Genomic DNA, 23641 nt, shown 5'->3' with positions numbered 1-23641 from the left:
ATATATATATATATATATCAACAAGCGCAATAAAGACAAACAGTAACAGGTCGGCACTGAACGAGCTGTCATAAAACAATCCAGCTACGAGGCTAATAGCTTCTTCAAAAGTCAGACGGAGTCAGCTACTATTGAAGTTGGGGCGGTGCTCTGCAGCTAGAGTCAATGATTCACATGAGAATAGAGATAAAGAAAGAATGCGGCACTCACCCGGTTCCTTCCACTGTAATTCATTCTTTATTAAGCGTGGCATTCCATGTCAGACACGGCACAATACAGGCTATGGCATGAAGAGGGAGCAGTGAGGGAGTGTGCAGAGACAAGACGGACGTCTTGTGGAAGTGGAAATGGAAGGAACCGGGTGAGTGCCGCATTCTTTCTTTATCTCTGTTCTCATATATATATATCATTCCAGGTGGTCGTGAAATTTCAGTCTTCTGGGTCCTTGATTGATAGTCATGTCAGGTCCAGTAAAGCTGCACATGAGCCCAATTGTCCATATATGAAAAAATGAAGTACGTCTGATACGGCATGTTAAAGTAGAAATGAACTAAAAAAAATAAGAAAAAAATTGATTAAAGTGAAAAAAACATAACAAAACGTGAAACACGATAAAAAAATAATAAAAACAGAAACCAGAATGAAGACCTGCTTTCATATAGGGGAACTGGATGAGGTAGCAGGAGAGTGAGAAAGTCAACATATCACGAAATAAACTCACAGCAATGTAATTTGACAAATATATATAAATATGGATAAATAAATCAATAAATGAATCAGATAATTACAGAAATGAGGAGAAACTAAGAGCTTCGTTCAAACCTTTAGGCACAACAGTGTTAAGCCGTACAATCCAGGTGGCTCACGTTGTGCCAATATTTTTTTGTAGTTACCCCCTCACGTGCCTAAATGCACACAATCGATGCCCCTGACCCGAAGCGAACCTGCATCACAGTTGTGAAATAGTTTAAAGTGACGGGGGATCGTCTTCAGGCCAGAGGCATCGATGATGGTCCTTGCTGCCTGGATATCACGCACATGCTCTCTAGTGTGGATACGGAGCTCCCTAGATGTTAAACCGATATAGATTAACGAACACCCACACATGGCGTAGTAGATGATGTTTGTCGTGGCGCATGAAATATGGTGTCTGATAGAGAATGTTCTGAACCCATCAGATGATGAAAAAAGACGAGGTCTGTAGAATGTTGGCGCAGGCCAAGCAATGGTTGCATTGGAAACATCCCAGGAGGGGACCCCTAGTACCAAAGGGATTACTGGAAGGGGGGATGTAATGACTCCGAATGAGTATATTGTTCAAGTTTGGAGACCTTCTGGCCGTCATGGAGGGGAAGTCACCCAGGGCAGGACCAAGGGATGACTCTGTAGAAAGGACTGAACAATGTTTGGTAAGAATTTCTCTTATATTAGCCCATTCGTGATTATATGTTGTTATAAATCTAATTTTTTCATCCCTCAGCCCACTCCTGGTTCTATCGACTGTAGGATACAGGAGATCCCTACATTGTGTCCTCCTGGCCCTGTCATAGCCAAACTTGACACTCCTGCGACTATAGCTGCGTGCTTCAAAGCGTGCTTTAAGAGCCACGGATTGCGCTTAAAATTTATCCTCAGTGGAGCAGATCCGCCTCATCCTCAGAAACTACTTGAAAAAGACCAGCATGTGGTCGAAACGTCGCTGCTGATGCTATATGGCTAAATAAAGATTTCTTTGGACCATTATACCCGGTGGAGCGCTGTTCTTCTGTGCAGATATTGATGTTGTACCCAGGAGGGTTCCCTGGATATGGAACGAGCGCCCGAATGAGTGAGTGCTGTCAGCCACCTATATATTCTATTTGCTTCATCCTCAGAAACTGTCCAACCGGGACAGCCCTCACGGTTGTTGGATTGTGTGTCGAGTCAGCATGAAGCAATGCATTGACCGCCGTTGGTTTCCTGAAGACATCAGTCTGGATGCGGTGTGTGCCATCAATCTCCAGAGTGATATCCAGGAAATCAATATGACCAATGTCATATTTATACATCAAACAAATGTTGAACGGGTTATCATTCAGCTGACTCATAAATGTCTCGAGCTGCTGCGCCTCCCCCCACAAGAATAGAATATCGTCTATATACCTGAGCCAGCACAGCACATGGTCGGCGGCCCGTGCCCTCCCGTCGCCAAAAAGGACTCTCTCCCAGTAACCTAGGAAGAGATTAGCATACGAGGGCGCACAGGCCACACCCATGGCTGTGCCGCGCCTCTGCAGGTAGTAGACATCTTTGAAAACAAAAAAGTTTTGGGTGAGGGCAAAGCGCAGCAGCTCAAGAATAAAGTCACAGAGAGGGCCGCCCAGGTCGGGGGTGCCGAGGAAGAGGCGGACAGCCTCCAATCCGTGCTCGTGATCTATACAAGTGTACAGAGTCTGGATATCTGCAGTGACCAGGAGGACACCAGGGTCCACAAGGACGCCGTCCATCCATGTAAGGATGTCCGTTGTGCTATTTACAGTTGATGTTTTTATGTACTTGAAATCTTGAAATTCAAAAATGCTTCATAATGTGGAGATTGGTTTCCTTTCTTATATACGAGGATTAACATGGGTAGGAAAAAATAACAAACATATTGTGTATCCATTGGATATATAAAACCTTAAATATGATACACAACCACAGGATTTATCAAAATATTACACATTTTATTTCAATAATGCATAACATTAAACTGGATATGTCTCAACTCTGTTGTCGGGTGTCCAAGGACCAGGGGCTCCTTCCCTTGCCCTAACGCTAGAATCACCTAAGCTCACCCTATTTCCTGGATTACTTCTGATGGTGAAGACACCAGGGCCACATATCTTGCCTTACCTCCTGAATCCGCCCTCAGTCTGTACTCTTTCCCATCCTGTCATGTCGGACGCTGTTCAGACAAGGTCGTCCGACAGACAGCGGTAATTCCGCTTTTGACCACTATTTGCTCATTGGTGTCTGCTAGATTTTGTCTAGCTGTTCCGGGGTTAATTTACCTAATCCTTGGATTGGAAGCTGGGCCATGCCCACTGCCTTTAAATAGTTCTCCTGATCTTTGGGCGTCACCGATTATAGCTTCTGTCTTGTGCGTAGTTATCTCGGTCTGGTGAGGAAAGCTGGTGGTTGGAGATTCATTGCTGGTGGTGTATTTTCCTTTGTCTTATTTACTCCTTCCTAAATTTGTATTTATTTTGCCCTGCACATTTATAGTGTGCTCCTGAGTGACTGCGGCGTGGTGTATATTTTCCTTTATCCTTGTCTGTGCTAACTGTGGGTATTGGGGAATAACATCTTCACTGGGTGGTGGGCGGAGGTTTCAGCCTAGGGCTGAGCTCAGGAGACAGGGTGAGGTTCGAGGCCTGGACATGCACATCTTCAGTGTAAACTTCAGGTAGAGGGTCAGTCAGGATTTCCCTAGTCTGAGGGAAACTGCAGGGGCCCGGGTTATTAGCTCTCGCTCACCTAGTCTCTCCCTGACATTATAATCGGCCCAACAACACAAAAAAAAAAAGGGGTCTCTTTTTTGTGTGTTTTGTCATGGATCCCATGACTTCCATAACCCGCCAGTTGGAGGCGCTGTCCCTAAAGGTCACGAAGTTAAGGGGGGCAGTACAGCAACAGGGACTAGCAGTGTCTAATGTGCAAGCTGGAGCGACAGGAAGAGTTGCTGAGCCTAAATTTCCTTTGCCTGAAAAATTTTCTGGGGAACGCAGTAAATTTGTTTCTTTTCGTGAAGCTTGCAAACTATATTTCCGTTTGCGCCCGATATCTTCAGGTAATGAGGATCAGCGTGTGGGCCTGGTGTTGTCATTGTTGAGTGGGGATCCCCAAGCATGGGCGTTTTCTTTGCCATCTGATTCTGCTGCATTTGACTCTGTGGAGAGTTTTTTTCCTGTCTTGGGAAAATCTACGATGAACCTGACAAAATGGTTCTAGCAGAATCTAAGATACGCTCTATTCGCCAGGGGGAGCGAGTTGCAGAGGATTACTGTTCTGAATTTCGTTGCTGGGCGATCGATACACAATGGAATGATCCAGCATTGCGGAGTCAGTTTATACATGGGATTTCTGGAAGGGTTAAAAAAGCCCTTCTGATGTACGAGACTCCTGCTTCTCTAGATTCTGCCATGAGTCTGGTTGTCTGCATTGATCACCATTTGCGTCAGGGGGAGCATGTGACACCGCCTATGGGAGAGTGTTTAGGTTCACGTGAGGTTGCGGCAGGTGAGCCCAAGGAGCCTATGCAAATTGCAGGGTGTCACATGTGAAGCGTCCAGTCCTTGAGCTCAGGAAGCAGGGAGCCTGTATTTACTGTGGTAAAATGGGTCATTTTATTAACATCTGTCCTCTGCTGCCTAAGAAAAACGCAACGGCGGAAAACTTCTAAGCTCAGAGGGTGTGGAGGAGAGCAGTCTGAGCTTATGTATATCCTCCATGGTGGTTTCTCAGTGCATGCTCCCTGCTAAGGTTTGCGGGTCAGTAATGTCATCCGGCTAGGTCCGGTGACCCGCTCCGCCATCTTGGCGCCTCATTATGACGCGAACTCCGGGCCCGGAAGCGACAGACATGCGCCGCTTAGTGAGACCCCTCACAGCTGGACGGAGAGTTTGGATACATATATAAGGGAGATAGGGACGCACGCACATTATTACAGCCCCCCTTTGAAGAAGCCCACGCGAAACGCGCGTAGGGGTACACGTGCGGCCGACCTGACACGGAATGGGTGAGAATTAATCACTTGATTGAATTGTCATATATGCCTACCATGGGAGAGCACTGATAGTATAGCCTGGGACTAACAGTCATTATGACTTTGTTCATGGCTAAACTTTGGTACTAGCACGCTGAAATATTAACCATTTAATTGCACAAGCACTTTAATTTTTTATGTATTATTAAATGTCGTTTCTTGCCGCGGTGTTTGGTCGGTCCGCATGTGGTGCTGCATTTGAGTCTCTGTTTTAACACGGCTTAGGTCCTTTTATATAATGTCATGCACATTTTAAAATGCCATACATGTAATTGTCTATTCAAATAAAACTCTTTTGGATTTTACCTATCTTGGTGGATTTTATCACTCCAATTTCTTCTTTTTGTTAAAAAAAACTGCTAAGGTTTTTGTTGCTGGCAGTGAGCTGCCAATTACTGTTTTTGTGGATAGTGGTTCAGCCACAAATCTCATTGATGAGGAGTTTGCGCGCACAGCAGGTTTTAGGATTGAAAAACTGTCTCATCCTATCCGTGTGGTCACCATCAATGCTGCTCCTCTCTCTCAGGGGGAGATTACTGAATTTGTGGCTGAGGTGAAACTCCACATTGGAGTTCTACATTCCGAGCGAGTTACATGTAAGGTGCTCAGGAATCTTCCTGCTCAGGTGGTTTTGGGTTTTCCTTGGTTGTCTATGCACAACCCGGGGTAATTGACTGGAAAACTCAGGACATAATTCGGTGGAGCGAGTTCTGCCAGGAGAATTGCCTGGCCACATGTGTGGCTGCGGTGACTTCAAGCATTCCGGAGTCACTTCAGGATTTTGTGGATGTGTTCTCTGAGAAGGGTTGTTCAGAGTTGCCGCCACATCGTCCTTATGACTGTTCTATCAGGTTTAAACCAGAGGCCAAATTGCCTAAAGCGAGGATGTTTAACATCTCCAGTCCGGAGAGACAAGCGTTAAAAGATTACATTGCTGAAAGCTTGAGCAAAGGGCACATCAGGTCGTCATCCTCGCCGGTGGCAGCAGGTTTCTTCTTCGTGAAGAAGAAAGATGGCGGATTACACCCGTGTTTGGATTTCAGGGAGTTGAACCAGATTACAGTTCGTGATCCATACCCTATGCCTCTGATACCAGATTTGTTCAACCAGGTGGCAGGTGCTAAGTGGTTTACCAAGCTTGACCTCAGGGGGGCATACAACCTCATAAGAGTCCGTCAAGGTGATGAGTGGAAGACGGCTTTTAATACCCCTGAGGGTCATTTTGAAAATTTGGTGATGCCGTTTGGGTTGACTAACGCACCTGCAGTGTTCCAACATTTCATCAATGATGTGTTCTCGCATGTTTTGGGGAAATTCATTATCGTGTACCTAGATGACATTCTCATATATTCTTGCGACCGTGATACTCATTTAGATCATGTCAGGCAGGTGTTACAGCTTCTCAGAGAGAATAAGCTGTATGCTGAACTTGAAAAATGTGTATTTTCTGTTCAAGAGTTGCCTTCCTTGGGTTATATTGTGTCTGCTTCGGGTTTTAAAATGGACGCCGCTAAGGTGCAGGCGGTGCTGCGTTGGGAACGTCCTGATAACCTGAAAGCACTTCAGTGGTTCCTTGTGTTTTCTAACTACTATAGGAAATTTATCAAGAATTTTTCCATCATTGCTAAACCGCTAACTTACATGACTTAAAAGGGTACCAATTTCTCCGTTTGGCCTGAGGCTGCTGTGCGCGCATTTGAATTTCTAAAGAACAGTTTTGTTTCAGCCCCCATTCTTGTGCAGCCAGACGTATCAAAACCTTTTGTTGTGGAAGTCGATGCGTCTGAGGTAGGTGTGGGGGCGGTACTATCTCAAGGCTAATCTTTGAGTGGTTTACGTCCGTGCGCCTATTTCTCCAAGAAACTGTCGTCCGCCGAACGTAACTACGATATCGGCAACAGGGAGTTGTTGGCAATTAAGTTGGCCTTTGAGGAATGGCGACACTTCTTGGAGGGTTCGGTACATCAGGTAACTGTTATTACCGATCATAAGAATCTGCTGTATTTGGAGTCTGCCAAGCGTCTGTCCCCCAGGCAGGCTCGCTGGGCATTGTTTTTCACGCAGTTCAATTTTGTGGTCACTTACAGACCGGGGTCTAAAAACACTAAGGCGGATGCTCTGTCCAGGTGTTTTCCAGGGGGAGAACCTCAGGAAGATCCAGTACCCATCCTCCAAAAGGGTGTTGTGGTTTCGGCTCTCACTACCGAGGTTGAGGCTGAGATTGCCGAGGCTCAGGAGGAGGTACCATCTGAGCTTACCATCAACAAATCTTTTGTACCGCTTCATCTCCGCCTAAAGGTTTTGGTGGAGCATCATGATGCTGTCCTGGCTGGCCACCCAGGGGTTAGAGGTACCTTGGAGTTGGTGTCACGTCGGTTTTGGTGGCCCAAGATCTGACAGGATGTGGTCTCATACGTGTCAGCTTGTACCACGTGCGCTAGGGCTAAGACGCCTCGCTCCCATCCTGTTGGCACGCTACTTCCTCTTGAGGTACCTAGTAAGCCATGGACGGAAATCTCCATGGATTTCATCACTGATTTGCCCTCATCAGCTGGAAACATGGTCATCTTGGTGATTGTTGATCGGTTTTCTAAAATGTCGCACTTTGTGTCTTTGCCTGCGTTGCCTAACGCTAAGACTCTGGCCCAAGTATTTGCGCAGGAGGTGGTCAGACTTCATGGGGTTCCGCCTGACATCATGTCTGATAGGGGGTCTCAGTTTGTGGCAAAATTTTGGAGAGCGTTTTCCTCACGGCTGGGAATCAAGTTATCTCATTCTTCTGCGTTTCATCCTCAGTCAAATGGTCAGACTGAGCGTATGAACCAAAATTTGGAACAGTACTTACACTGCTTTGTCTCTGATAACCAGGAGGAGTGGTTTACCTTTCTTCCTTTGGCTGAGTTTGCCATCAATAATCACCGCCAGGAGTCGTCTGGAGAGTCTCCGTTTTTTTGTGTTTACAGGCTACATCCTCAATTTTGTACCTTGAGTCAGAGGGGCTCTTCCGGCTTTCCAGAGGAGGACCAGTTAGGAACACAATTGTCATCAGTCTGGAGGAGAGTTAAACAGCGCCTGTTGAGTGTGGGTACTAGATACAAACGTGTGGCTGACAGTAGGCGTGTGCCTGGTCCGGACCTGAGTGTGGATGACTGGGTGTGGTTATCCACAAAAAACATAAGACTCAAAATACCATCCCTTAAATTGGGCCCACGGTTTATTGGTCCATTTAGGGTCACCGCCGTCATTAACCCAGCAGTGTACCGATTGGAGCTCCCTACTGTGTATAAGATGCACAACGTGTTCCACAGGTCTCTTCTAAAGAAGGTGGTGGGTTCTTTGGACGTGGCACCTATGCCACCACCAGTCTTGGTGGATGGTGATTTGGAGTTTGAAGTCTCCAAGGTGGTTGACTCTCATGTAGTGCGTCGCACTTTACAGTACTTGGTACATTGGCGTGGTTATGGGCCTGAGGAGAGGTCCTGGGTACCAGCCTCGGACATTCATGCTGACCGGCTGGTCAGGTTGTTTCACCGCCGTTATCCGGACAAGCCGGGTCCTATTAGCTGTGAGGGCCCTGGGGTCCCTCGTAGAAGGCGGGGTACTGTCATGTCGGACGCTGTTCAGACCAGGTCGTCCGACAGACAGCGGTAATTCCGCTTTTGACCACTATTTGCTCATTGGCGTATGCTAGATTTTCTCTAGCTGTTCCGGGGTTAATTTACCTAATCCTTGGATTGGAAGCTGGGCCATGCCCACTGCCTTTAAATAGTTCTCCTGATCTTTGGGCGTCGCCGATTATAGCTTCTGTCTTGTGCGTAGTTTTCTTAGTCTGGTGAGGAGAGCTGGTGGTTGGAGATTCGTTGCTGGTGGTGTATTTTCCTTTGTCTTATTTACTCCTTCCTATATTTGTATTTATTTTGCCCTGCACATTTATAGTGTGTTCCTGAGTGACTGCGGCATGGTGTATATTTTCCTTTATCCTTGTCTGTGCTAACTGTGGGTATTGGGGAATAACATCTTCACTGGGTGGTGGGCGGAGCTTTCAGCCTAGGGCTGAGCTCAGGAGACAGGGTGAGGTTCGAGGCCTGGACATGCACACCTTCAGTGTAGACTTCAGGTAGAGGGTCAGTCAGGATTTCCCTAGTCTGAGGGAAACTGCAGGGGCCCGGGTTATTAGCTCTCGCTCACCTAGTCTCTCCCTGACACATCCCAGGGAAGAGGCGAGTAGTAGTATACTGTAGTACACCAACCAGACTAACAAGGTAATACAAATTAGTGTTATGAAAAATACCATCCATACAAATACACTCACACATATAATAGAGGAAAGCACTGGTGAGTGGAGGTTGGGGTTGAACCAAAGTAGGATAAGAAAGGGAATTATCACATATTCAAAACCTAGCAACAGTCAAAGATAAATCCAACAAACACCATCTCCAACATTAACAAATAACTCCAAGCCATGCAGCATAAGCTAACTCTGACAATGAGTTCTAGCCAGGGTCCGGATAATATGGGAGATTGGAAAGGCTAACAGTGCACAGCTGAGAGCTCTCAACAGAGGAGACTAACCCTTGCACTGCCAAAATAAATCTACACAATTTAATAAGGAGGTGAAGTGATTCTAATCAATGCAGGAGTAGAAGAAATCAGATGCTGTGGTCTTCTGGCTCTTCTTTTCTGCGGTAAACCCATGACAGTACCTTGCCATCTATGAGGGACCTCCTGAACCTCAGAACTGGGTCTATCAGGGTGTGCCACGTGAAAAGTCTGGATTAGCCTGGCCACATGGACGTCAGATGCTGGTACCCACATCCTCTCTTAAGGACCATATCCCATCCAGTGTACCAGATAAAGAAGTGACCGACAAACTAAGTAAGAATCAACGATCTTGGCTATTTGAAATTCCAAATTTTCACAATGACTGGAGATGGCAGTAGCGGTTATAGTGCAGAGGATAAAACACATTTTATTAGTAGAAGTAGATTGAACACATTATGGATCCTAAAAGTGAGAGGCAAAGCAAGGCAGAATATTACAGAATTGGCGACGGCCACAATCTTATAAGCACTGATGAACCTGGGACTTTTTCCAAGAGGAAACCATCAACTTAATGTTCCTTGAGGACAACTACACCAAGTTAACAACATACAGGTCAGGACCCATTAAACGTCTCCGATCAGCCACACTCTTATATTTGGACCCTATCTTACTCAAATTATCAATAACCTCTTGCCACACAGACGTAATTGATGATGAAAATCGTTCTTCAGGTATTCCAGAAGATTGATTCCTATTAAATGAGCTAAACTGAGGATGAAACCTGTATGCCCCGAATAACAGGGACTTACCAGTAGACTCATGGCAATGATTATTTATCGCAAATTCAGCTAGAGGTAAGTAGGTAACCCAATCCTCCAGATTCTCAGTTGCAAAACACCTAAAAAAAGTCTCAAGATTCTGATTAACATGCTCAGTTCGCCCATTGGACTGCGGGTGAAATGTTGAAGAGAATGACAGGTGTATCATCAAATGAGTGCAATATGCCATCCAAAATTTGGAAATAAACTGAAAATTTGCACCAAGGTCCTGGTGTTAAGTAAAGCAGGCAGCACAATAAAATGTGACATCTTACTGAATCTGTTCACCACCACCACAATACAGTATTACCTGTCGACATGGGTAGATCAGTGATAAAATCAGCCCATAAATTAGTTCAATGTCTAGGAATCACTAATGATTTGAGAGACTCAGACGAAAAAGTAGGAGAGGTTGTTGGAAGTGCACAGACACTTCAGGTGTCCACATACTTTCGGACATACTGATGTACCCTTGACCACCAAAATTGCAGAGTAAGAAGGTAGCTTTATTATTGGGATATCTGATAAAAATCCAATCGAACCAAATCATGATGTTCACTAAGAACTCTCAGATGGAGGTTCACAGGCACAAACAGTTTGCCTAATGGGCAGGCAGCAGGGGCTTCACCCTAAATGTCAACAACCTCTCTTTCAAGATTGGAGCATATAGACGCAATAACCACCCTTTTTTGTAGCATAGGCACCAGTTCACAATTATCTCCACCTCCAGGAAAACAATGAGATAAGGTATCCGCTTTAATGTTCTTGTTCCCTGGCCTAAATGTAACAAAAAGTTAAACCTAGTAAAGAACATTGCCCATCTAGCCTGTTAAGGTGTTAGATATTTCACAAACTCTTGGTATGTGAGATTCTTATGATCCGTAATTACCATAACCGTATGAACTGCTCCCTCCAAAAAATGATAACACTCTTCAAAGGCCCATTTGATTGCCAAGATTTACCTGTCATAATTTCTCTCAGTAGATGACAGATTTTTAGAATAGTATACACATGGGCACCATTTATCGCCCTACAACAATACAGCCCCATCTCTCACTTCAGATGCGTCAACTTCTACAAAAAAAGGCTGCATGACATCAGGCTGTGTCAGATTCGGTGCAGATGCAAAACACTCCTTCAAGGTATTGAATGCATCCTTGGCCAGACTGGACCACTTGGAAAAGCATGTTCCTTTCTTGGTCAGATCCGTCAGAGGTTTAACGACTACTGAAAATGTTTTGGTGAACTTATACTAGTAATTGCAAAACCCCAAAGCCTGTGTAATGTCTTCAAATCCTGAGGATGATCCCAATCCAATACTGCCCGGACTTCTGCAGGATCCATGCAAAAACTGGTAGATTACCACACATATCCAGAGAAAAGAGATCTCCTCAACCAAAAACATACATCTCTCTGGTTTGACAAATAATTTATTGTCTCTGATTATCTGTAAGATCTGTCTGACATGTAGCTGATGTGACTTAAAGGCCAGGTGAATATATTAATATGTCATCAAGATAGATTACAACAAATCTACCTACCAGGTGTTTAAAGATGTCATTTACAAAGTGCTGAAAGATGGTGGGAGCATTTGTCAACCCAAATGGCATCACAAGGTTTTTATAGTGTCCCTCTGGCATATTAGAAGCTGATTTCCACTCATCCCTCTTTTTAATACGAATGAGATTATGCGCCTTCCCCCAAGATCCAGTTTATAAAACCATTTCGCTCTTATAATCTGTTTAAAGAAGTCCGGGATGAGAGGCAGTGGATATGGATCCGTGATCTGATTAAACTTGCGGAAATATAAGCAGGGGCGTAAACACCCGTCTTTCTTTTTAACAAAGAAAAACCCTCATCAATGAGGGATAATTATGGTCTGATATGACCCTTTGCCAAACTGACAAGACTCGGTCTTTCATGGCCTGCCTTTCTGGACCAGAGATATTATATATTTTGCTCTTTGAGAGCTTGGCCACAGAGACAAGATTTACGGTGTAGTCATAAGCATGATGGAGAGGAAATTCTTGGCACCCCTGCGACGAGAACCCATCCCCAAAGTTTTACAGGTATTTTTATGGCATGCATTTGTAGTGCCTACAGTAAGCATGGCATTGATAGAAAAAATGTGTGTATTTGAGAGTTCACTTTATAAAAAAATATTGCTGTGATGACCCAAAAGTGCTACAGTATGTCAATGGGCATGTAAGAGTAAAATTATACTTTGTGGTTCACAATATTAAATGACCGTGGTTTGGCAACATGCTTGACTGTTGATTATAGTTTAGACAGGCCAACAATGCTTCAGATGCTCAACAAACAATTAGAAATATATTGTTCAGTGTGCATAGGCTGCTACTATTCTAAGTTGTTGAGGTCCTGACTAGGGTTGAGCGAAACGGGTCGGCCATTTTCAGAAGTCGCCGACTTTTGGCAAAGTCGGGTTTCATGAAACCCGACCCGACCCCTGTGTGGGGTCGGCCATGAGTTCGGCGATCTTCTGAATCTGGTATCGGAATTCCGATACCAAGTTCCGATATGTTTGCGATATCGGGAATCGGTATCGGAATCCATATTTAAGTGTAAAATAAAGAATCAAAATAAAAAATATTGATATACTCACCCTCGGACGCACCCTGGTACTAATCGGCAGGCTTCCTTCCTAAGAATGAGCGCGTAAATGACCTGCGGTGACGTCGCGGCTTGTGATTGGTCGCGAGCGGTCACATGGACAAGCTGCGACATCATCTAAGGTCCTTCACACGCTTATTCTTAGGAAGGAAGGCTGCCGGAAAGAAGCAGGGCGCGTCCGAGGGTGAGTATATACCTAATAGGAATATACTCACCCTCGGACGCGCCCTGCTTCTTTCCGGCAGCCTTCCTTCCTAAGAATGAGCGCGTGAAGGACCTTAGATGACGTCACGGCTTGTCCATGTGACCGCTCGCGACAAATCACTAGCTGCGACGTCACCGCAGGTCATTCACGCGCTCATTCTTAGGAAGGAAGCCTGCCGATTAGTACCAGGGGTGAGTATATCAATATTTTTTATTTTGATTCTTTATTTTACACATTAATATGGATCCCAGGGCCTGAAGGAGAGTTTCCTCTCCTTCAGACCCTGGGAACCATAGTATCCCATTGCACTGCATTGGGTTTCGTGTTTCGGCCGACCCCGACTTTTTTATAGGATCGGACGATTTCACTCGACCCGACTTTTGGGAAAGTCGGGTTTCGTGAAACCCGACCCGATCCTATAAAAATAAAAGTCGCTCAACCCTAGTCCTGACTATTTACAGTAGAATTATATGCTGCAAGCTAAAGCCAAAAGGATTTTGCACATTTGATGCAATATGGGTTTTCTTAGACTGCATGATTAGAACATTCCTAGGAACTGTCATTTGCGATAATTGCATTTTGTAAATGCTCCTTAACCCCTTTCTGACATTTGACATACTATCCCATCGAGGTGGGGTGGGCCCGTATGACCACCGACGGGATAGTACGTCATAGCGATCGGCCGCGCCGATCGCGGCCGGGTGTCAGCTGACTATCGCAGCTGACATCCGGCACTATGATCGCAGTGTTCCAGCAGTATAGGTAAGCATCGCACAGGGAGGGGGCTCCCTGCGTGCTTCACTGAGACCCCCGAAGCAACGCTGTGTGATCGTGTTGCTCAGAGGGTCTCTTACCTCCTCCCTGCAGCAGCCCCGGATCCAAAATGGCCACGGGGGGCATTCCGGGTCCTGCAGGGATGTGGCTTACCAGCACCTGCTCAGAGCAAGTGCTGGTAAGCCTGCAGGAGTGCACATCAGATCGCTGATCTGACACAGTGCACAGCAAAGTGTCAGATGAGCGATCTTACACTATAACATGATGCACCCCCGGGGCAATGTTATAGCGTAAAAAAAAAATATTCACATGTGTAAAAAAAAATAAAAAATCATATATATATATATATATATATATATATTATATATATATATATATAAATATACAGTATATATAACATATATATATATATATATTGTTCCTATAAAAACATTTATTTACCTATATAAAAAAACAATAAAAGTACACATATTTAGTATCGCCGCATCCGTAACGACCCAACCTATAAAACTATCCCACTAGTTAACCCGTTCAGTGAACACCGTAAAAAAAAATGAGGCAAAAAACAATGCTATATTATCATACCGCCAAACAAAAAGTGGAATAACACGCGATCACAAAGGCGGATATCAATAACCATGGTACCGCTGAAAACGTCATCTTTTCCTGCAAAAAAACGAGCTGCCATACAGCATCATCAAAGAAAAAATAAAAAAGTTATAGTCCTCAGAATAAAGCGATGCAAAAATAATTATTTTTTCTATAAAATAGTTTTTATCATATAAAAGCGTCAAAACATAAAAAAATTATATAAATGAGGTATCGCTGTAATCGTACTGACCCGAAGAATAAACCTGCTTTATCCATTTTACCAAAAGTGGAACGGTATAATCGCCACCCCCAAAAGAAATTCATGAATATTTGTTTTTTGGTCATTCTGCCTCACAAAAATCGGAATAAAAAGCGATCAAAAAATGTCACGTTTCCTCGAAAATGTTACCAATAAAAAACTTAAAAAACTCGTCCCACAAAAAATAAGACCTCACATGACAAAAATATTTTTTGCAATAAAAAGCGTCTGTCAGTGTGTGACTGCTGCCAATCATAAAAATCCGCTAAAAAACCCCCTATAAAAGTAAATCAAACCCCCCTTCATCACCCCCTTAGTTAGGGAAAAATTAAAAAAATGTCATTATTTCCATTTTCCCATTAGGGTTAGGGCTAGGGTTAGGGTTAGGGTTGGGGCTATGGTTAGGGCTAGGGTTTGTGCTAGGGCTAGGGTTAGGGCTAGGGTTAGGGTTAGGCTTAGGGTTAGGGCTAGGGTTAGGGTTAGGGCTTGGGTTAGGGCTAGGGTTAGGGTTGGGGCTAGGGTTAAGGCTACAGTTAAGGTTGGGGCAAAAGTTAGGGATAGAGTTGGGGCTAAAGTTAGGGTTAGGGTTTGGATTACATTTACAGTAGGGAATAGGGTTGGGATTAGGGTTAGGTGTGTGTCAGCGTTAGAGGTGTGGTTAGGGTTACCATTGGGATATGGGTTAGGGATATGTTTGGATTAGGGTTTCAGTTATATTTGGGGGTTTTCCACTGTTTAGTCACATCAGGGTCTCTCCAAACGCGACATGGCGTCCAATCTCAATTCCAGCCAATTCTGCGTTGAAAAAGTTAAACAGCGCTCCTTCCCTTCCAAGCTTTCGCGTGTGCCCAAACAGAGGTTTACCCCAACATATGGGGGACGTATGTATCAGCGTACTTAGGACAAATTGGACAACAAATTTTGGGGTCCAATTTCAACTGCTACCCTTGGAAAAATGCAAAACTGGGGGCTAAAATATAATTTTTGTGGAAAAAAAAGGATTTTTTATTTTCACGGCTCTGCGTTATAAACTGTAGTGAAACACTTGGGTGTTCAAAGTTCTCCCAATACATCTAGATAAGTTCATTGGGGGGTCTAGTTTCCAATATGGGGTCACCTGTTGGGGGTTTCTACTGTTTAGGTACCTTAGGGGCTCTGCAAACGCAAAGTGATGCCTGCAGACCAATCCATCTAAGTCTGCATTCCAAATGACGCTCCTTCCCTTCTGAGCTCTGCCATGCGCTCAAACGGTGGTTCCCCCCACATATGGGGTATCATTGTACTCAGGATAAATTGGGCAACAACTTTTGTGGTCCAATTTGAACTGTTACCCTTGATAAAATACAAAACTGGGGGCTAAAATATAATTTTTGTGGAAAAAAAAGATTTTTTATTTTCACGGCTCTGCGTTATAAACTGTAGTGAAACACTTGGGGGTTCAAAGTTCTCTCAACACATCTAGATAAGTTTCTTGGGGGTCTAGTTTCCAATTTGGAGTCACTTGTGGGGGGTTTCTACTGTTTAGGTACATTAGGGGTTATGCAAACGCAATGTGACACCTACAGACCAATCCATCTAAGTCTGCATTCCAAATGATGCTCCTTCCCTTCCGAGCTCTACCATGTGCTCAACCGGTGGTTCCCCCCACATATGCGGTATCATCGTACTCAGGACAAACTGGACAACAACTTTTGGGGTCCAACTTCAACTGTTACCCTTGGAAAAATACAAAACTGGGGGCTAAAAAATAATTTTTGTGGAAAAAAAAAGATTTTTATTTTTACGGCTCTGCGTTATAAACTGTAGTGAAACACTTGGGGTTCAAAGTGCTCACCACACATCTAGATAAGTTCCTTAGGGGGTCTACTTTCCAAAATGTTGTCACTTGTGTGGGGTTTCAATGTTTAGGCACATCAGTGGCTCTCCAAACGCAACATGGTGTCCCATCTCAATTCCTGTCAATTTTGCATTGAAAAGTTAAACGGCGCTCCTTCCCTTCCGAGCTCTCCCATGTGCCCAAACAGTGGTTTACCCCCACATATGGGGTATCAGCGTACTCAGGACAAATTGTACAACAACTTTTGGGGTCCAATTTCTTCTCTTACCCTTGGAAAAATAAAAAATTGGGGGTGAAAAATTATTTTTGTGAAAAAATATGATTTTTTATTTTTACGGCTCTGCATTATAAACTTCTGTGAAGCACTTGGTTGGTCAAAGTGCTCACCACACATCTAAATAAGTTCCTTAGGGGGTCTACTTGCCATATGGGGTATCAGCGTACTCAGGACAAATTGTACAACAATGTTTGGGGTCCATTTTCTCCTGTTCCCTTTGGTAAAATAAAATAAAGTGGAGCTGAATACATTTTTTGTGAAAAAAATTAAATGTTCATTTTTATTAAAACATTCCAAAAATTCCTGTGAAACACCTGAAGGGTGAATAAACTTCTTGAATGTGGTTTTGAGCACCTTGAGGGGTGCAGTTTTTAGAATGGTGTCACACTTCATCATTTTCTATCATATAGACCCCTCAAAATGACTTCAAATGAGATGTGGTCCCTAAAAAGAATGGTGTTGTAAAAATGAGAAATTGCTTGTCAACTTTTAACCCTTATAACTCCCTAAAAAAAAAAAATTTGGTTCCAAAATTGTGCTGATGTAAAGTAGACATGTGGGAAATGTTACTTATTAAGTATTTTATGTGACATATCTCCGTGATTTAATTGCCTAAAAATTCAAATTGGGAAAATTGTGAAATTTTCAAAATTTTCGCCAAATTTCCGTTTTTTTCACAAATAAACGCAGGTAATATCAAAGAAATTTTACCACTATCATGAAGTACAATATGTCATGAGAAACAGTGTCAGAATCACCGGGATCCGTTGAAGCGTTCCAGAGTTATAACCTCATAAAGGGACAGTGGTCAGAATTGTAAAAATTGGCGTGGTCATTAATGTGCAAACCACCCTTGGGAGTAAAGGGGTTAAAGGGAACATTTCTGCAATGACACAACATTTACTCTTAATTATGCCAGATGCATAATTAATAGACCTAGGTACATGAGCTATTGTTCATATGAGTCTGAACATTAACTCTTACAGATTGAAATGATGTTTGTCAATTGTTGAATGACTACTGTTTACCTATTGTATCAGTCCTCGTAGTTTATTTTCCTACAATCAGTGGATAACAAAAAGCACCGAAGCACAGGATAATTAAACAATTGATGTTTGTTAATATGTTAATTACCAATTGTATCAGCTTAAAGGGACTCTGTCACCTCAAATTGGTTGGATATTAAAATGACTTTTTACCTGTCCAATGGGCGGCATTTCATCTTCATTTCTCCACCCCGTCCATCCCTGTTGTCCGCAATATGTTAGTGAATTAGAGTACTTGTGCTCCATAGTTGGCGCGTGTGCAATGGAATCTTCGGTCTCGCAAGCGCAGAATGCTTTGCCCAACTTAGCAAACACCCAGAAGGGGAGGAGAGGAGTGACATCACACACATGTCAGCAGACTCCACCCATAATTACTGCAGTGCTGTAATGTGAGCTATTTGTACACTAGGTTTTTCTGAAATTTCAGCAGCTGCTCCCCCTAGTGTTTAAAAGTGGAAATTCCAAAACTTTTCAAATTATTTTTCATATTTTACTAAATTATAAACAAATGATACTATTTTTTAAGAAAATGTAAACATTAATTCTTTACATTTTTACAATTGCTGTAAAAAAAAAATTTTTGATGGCACCTTCCCTTTAAATTAGAACACGCATCACATAGTCTCTAAAGTGGAACTGCAGGTCATAACCTGATGTGGCCTTCTAACTCCAGGTCTCCCAGGGGGACTTGACACCCTTGTGACATCTGCAGGTTAATAGCATTCTGACACCATGCAGATGCTTCTGATCGGTGTTAAAATCATCACCGCCAGTCAGACAGCTGTGGTTCCAATGCACAACTGTGACTCAAGGTATAAAGTTTACCTTCAGTTACTGGTGTCAGCTGATGGGACTATTACTCCCATCAGCCCATGCCTGCTTCCAATAACAGTGAGAAACACCTAAGTATATCCACCATATAAGGACATGAAGTACATAGCAATAAATAACCAAAAAAAAACTTCACACTAGGCCAGTAAAATATACATAATCTTTATTAAACACCATAAAAACAAGTATAAAAAGCTAGGTATATTGCCACAAGCACAGGCAGAAAAGGTGGGTAACCCAGGTTGTAACCCCAAATAAATAGTAACATGTATACAATTAATCAAATTCTAAAATCTATATACATACAGCAGTGTTGTGTGACCATGTACGGACAAGCACCAATAGTAATAAGTATAGTAATATACAGATTATAACATAATAAGTATAAGTATAGTTACCTATGGAGTACTCCTGGGGACCCACCACACCCGACACGCGTTTCACACTGAAATGCTTTGTCCAGGACCCCTATAGCTATTGGGAGTATTCATTAGCCGACTCCTGCACTGTAAATAAATAATTTAAAAAAGCAATATGAGTTCCCCTGTATTTTTGATAACCAACCAGACAAAACTCACAGCTGGGGGCTCCAAGCCTCAGCTGTCAGCTTCTGCAAGGCTGGTTATCAAGAATTGAGGGGTTCCTACTCTGATTACAAGCAAACAGGTCACAGGTGAGGATGTTTCCTTTAGTAGCCATTCAAACCCATTTGTGTCAACTTCTGTGCATATTTTCAGGCCAAAAACACCAGGGTATGTAAACATTTGATCAGGGTCATTTGGATGTTTTGGGTTGTCATTATGATTTAAAAAGAGACAACACAGCAGTTTGACAATAAATGGATTCACCCTACCTCTAACCATGTGTGGAGATAAAGGTTTGGTGCTATCATTCATATTCTCTAAAAAAAGGCCAAGAAAGCAAAAATTCTGCTGGGGTATGTAAACTTTGAGCACAACTGTATGTATCCACGTTACATATTATTGAATACCATTTGCATGTGATAACCTTTATCCTAGGGAGAATCCACAAGTGGGTAACGCAAAATGTACTACTTGGCAGTCTTTTTCATTGCCTTAGCGGAAAAAGTGGTCAGTGTGTGGAATCAACTATCAGCCTTGTGTCCATTGGGAATGAAGTCATATCCCTTGAACAGGATCAGGAGGAGATGACGGAGGAGACATATATCTACTTCCTGATTTGGAATCAGATGTTGATCCCAGTTGCAGAGGCCATGACCCTGTCCCAAATGTAGAGATGCATCCCTGCTGCTGAAACTCATGTATTATCCTAGACCACAGTTTCCTCTCCAAGCATCTACAGTGCAGTGAACTTTGGAGAGAAAAGACATGCTGAAAAAGAAGCCTACATTCTTCTGCACATGAGAACAGAGAGTAGGCATCTTTTAGCAACATTATAGCTTTGTATCTTCCAGCAAGGTCGAGTGCACACCATCATTTCTTAAAAGCAGCAGAGTAAACAAGCTGAAAAGAAACAACTGCACTACCACCAGCTTGAGAAGTAGCGAATTTAGTTGTCAAACCAGTTGATGACTAGTAGCAAACAATTATTTGCTCAAGACGCAATCAGGTATGGCAATTTGACATTTTATTGAAGTGAAGAAAACTGGAAAGGATATAAAGCGAAAATGGGGTCTTATCTGGATTAAAATTATTAAGAGAACATGCACAGTGGTGCTCACCTGGTTTCGTTGTGTGCACACAACTACTGGTAGTGTATAAGGCTGCTGCACATCCATGAGGAGATTCAGAAGATAAAAACTGGAAACAAATGGGTTAATCTGTGCTGCTGTTGAAGAAGAATGAAGAGATGTAGAATCCAAAAGTAGCTGGTATATTCGTCAACTTGTTTCAAAGTTTTACAACGTCTTCGTCAGGACCAACCATGATACTGTAAAACTTTGAAACTCATAGACGAATAAACTGCATACATTTGGATTCTACATTTTTTCATACTTCTTCAATGGCAGCACAGATTAACTCATTTGTTTCCCGATTGTTTATATTTGAATTTTTGACCGAGAAGTACAAGGATGGATACTCAGACTAAGGGTACCGTCACACAGTGCAATTTTGATCGCTACGACGGCACGATCCGTGACGTCACAGCGATCGTATGATTATCGCTCCAGCGTCGTAGACTGCGGTCACACGTTGCAATCACGGCGCTGGAGCGATGCCGAAGTCCCCGGGTAACCAGGGTAAACATCGGGTAACTAAGCGCAGGGCCGCGCTTAGTAACCCGATGTTTACCGTGGTTACCAGCGTAAAAGTAAAAAAAAAAAAAAACGTACATACTCACCATCTGATGTCCGTCCGGTCCCTTGCCGTCCTCTTCCTGCTCTGACAGATCCGGCCGTACAGTGAGAGCAGAGCGCAGCGGTGACGTCACCACTGTGATCTGCTCTCACTTTCCGGCCGGCAGACAGTCAGAGCGGAAAGCAGACGGCAAGGGACCTGACGGACATCAGATGGTGAGCATGTACGGTTTGGTTTTTTTCACTTTTACGCTGGTAACCACGGTAAACATCGGGTTACTAAGTGCGGCCCTGCGCTTAGTTACCCGATGTTTACCCTGGTTACCAGCGAACGCATCGCTGGATCGCTGTCACACACAACGATCCAGCGATGTCAGCGGGTGATCAAGCGACGAAAGAAAGTTCCAAACGATCTGCTACGACGTACGATTCTCAGCAGGATCCCTGATCGCTGCTGCGTGTCAGACACTGCGATATCGTAACGATATCGCTAGAACGTCACGAATCGTACCGTCGTAGCGATCAAAATTGCACTGTGTGACGGTACCCTAAGGCATGCACTAGGGAAGGAAGAAAATGAAGATAGTACAAATGATAACACCGACCAGGTAGTACTTAAAGTTTCATGGTGCCGCTTGGCTTTCAGAAAAATGAATGTTAGGAGAAAGCATAGAAGGACATCTCGAGGTTTACTGTGATTGCTAGCTGACTTGATTTTGCCAAATGAGCAAGTGCTGTCACTACAGATGCAGATGAAGTGCCGTATTTCCTAGTCTATGATAGCAACTAATATTTCAAAATATTATTTGTGTAGATTTGTGATCTACCAATAGTTTTTGCAATGTGATCAATCCTTGCCTGACCTGGGAATTAAAATGATATATGAATAGCTAATTAAAGCAGGACAAGGAATTGTGCAGAGAAATAAGTTTAGAAATGAGCTCACCAACATATGTCTTATAATACAAATACAGCAACCATCAGGACATGGAGTTTTTCTGCTAAGTATTTGCTTAAAACTATAGTATTTCTACTTTTGTTATTGGCTGACAGCCTTTGTTCTGATGACAAGGATGAGAAATTAAAGGATTGCAGAATGAAGTTTAAATACTTTGACCTAACTTCTGCATTATTATGGAGACTACTTGGCAGGGAATGCAGCTGAGAATAATAATAACAGAATATTTTGGCTATTGCTTTGGTATCATAAATTGCCCATCATTATCATCATTATCAAATCATTATGCCTAAGAACATCTGGAGTGAATTTTTCTGAGCGATATCATAATTGCTTGGCTCAAAGAATGCTTAGATTTTTAGTCATTTAATATTATATTTGACTATATAAAGCTTGCCTACTCCTCCAAAAGTCAAATTCTTGAGTTTAGCTCTGACATCAATTAGCTGTTTTAAGATAGGTCAAGAGGGATTACTAGTCCATGAATCTTCAAGTAGCTGCAATCTAGCAGGCAACCCATTCAGTTTTAAGGAAGAGTCAATTCCCAGGCAAGATCCAAGAAAAGTACACTAGTCCTGGAAGACAGCGTTACGAACAACCCACAAAAAAAGCATCAGAAGAGACTGAGCCTACATTTGTACCTAAATACTTGCATAGATACTTGCATAATTCTTTCCTAAAGTGTGTCTCTTGGAGGAATGAATGGTTAATGTGACCTCCAGAGACAAGAAAAAAAAATTAAAAAAGAAGATTGAAGCTCCCACCCTCTTCATCTTTTCTATAACAGAATAGACAATGGTGAAATGCCCAAGAGGTAAATTATATGGTCAGGTCTTATTAAAGAGGGTCTCTAAAATAAAAATTACATTGGCTTTAAGACTTTGTGTTTCATTCATTGCAAAACACCACTTCACATTTTCGTTGCGGTTTTTGATATTTAATAAAGCACACACTGATCTTAAAAGGGACTGCCTGCTTTTTCCATAATATCCTCTTTTAATCCATAATCATGAATACAACAAGTAATGTCTCTGGGGAAAAGGTAGACCCTTTTGATTTGAGAGTCCAATCCAGTTAAATTGTGTGGGTTATCAGCTTTCCCAGTATCTTGCTATACATAGTCTACAGTGTTATGTGTAAGATATCCTCACTTTGACATCTGGCAACTTTCAATTTCAGATATTATTCTGCCACCTTCGGTTAACCAGATGTTTGAGGTGGCAGGTTGCGGCTTCTGTTTGAATAATGAGTTATAATGATGTGTCTCATGTGCACCCTCTACAGATGTTACCCTGATGCCAATTCTGTAATATCATAGTGTATGGCAGGAATTTTCTAGAGACGTTATAATAGATGAATGTGGATAAAATCTGCGCTGCTGTGACAAATAATGGATCCAGATATAGTTGTAAGGTGTTTGGGTGGTTTATTCATATTCATTGAATAAACCACCCGAACACCTTACAACTATATCTGGATCCATTATTTGTCACAGCAGCGCGGATTTTATCCACATTCATCTATTATAACGTCTCTGAGGGCTGTCCCACACGTCCAGATAATTCCGGTACCGGAAAAAATCGGTACCGGAGTTATCCGTGTCCGTGTGCCCGTGAGCTCACGTAGGCCATACGTGCTGCACACGTGTGCCACCCGTGTGCCGAGTGGGTACCACACGGAGCGTGCAGGAGACAGCGCTAAAGTTTAGTGCTGTCCCCTGCATCGTGCTGAAGCCGCGATTCATATCTTCTGTGCAGCAGCGTTTGCTGCATAGAAGATATGAATAATAGTGTTTAAAAGAAAGATCT

The sequence above is a fragment of the Ranitomeya variabilis genome, chromosome 6 (genome assembly GCF_051348905.1).
Source record: "Ranitomeya variabilis isolate aRanVar5 chromosome 6, aRanVar5.hap1, whole genome shotgun sequence".
Lineage (NCBI taxonomy): Eukaryota > Metazoa > Chordata > Amphibia > Anura > Dendrobatidae > Ranitomeya > Ranitomeya variabilis.
This window is presented reverse-complemented; position numbering follows the sequence as displayed.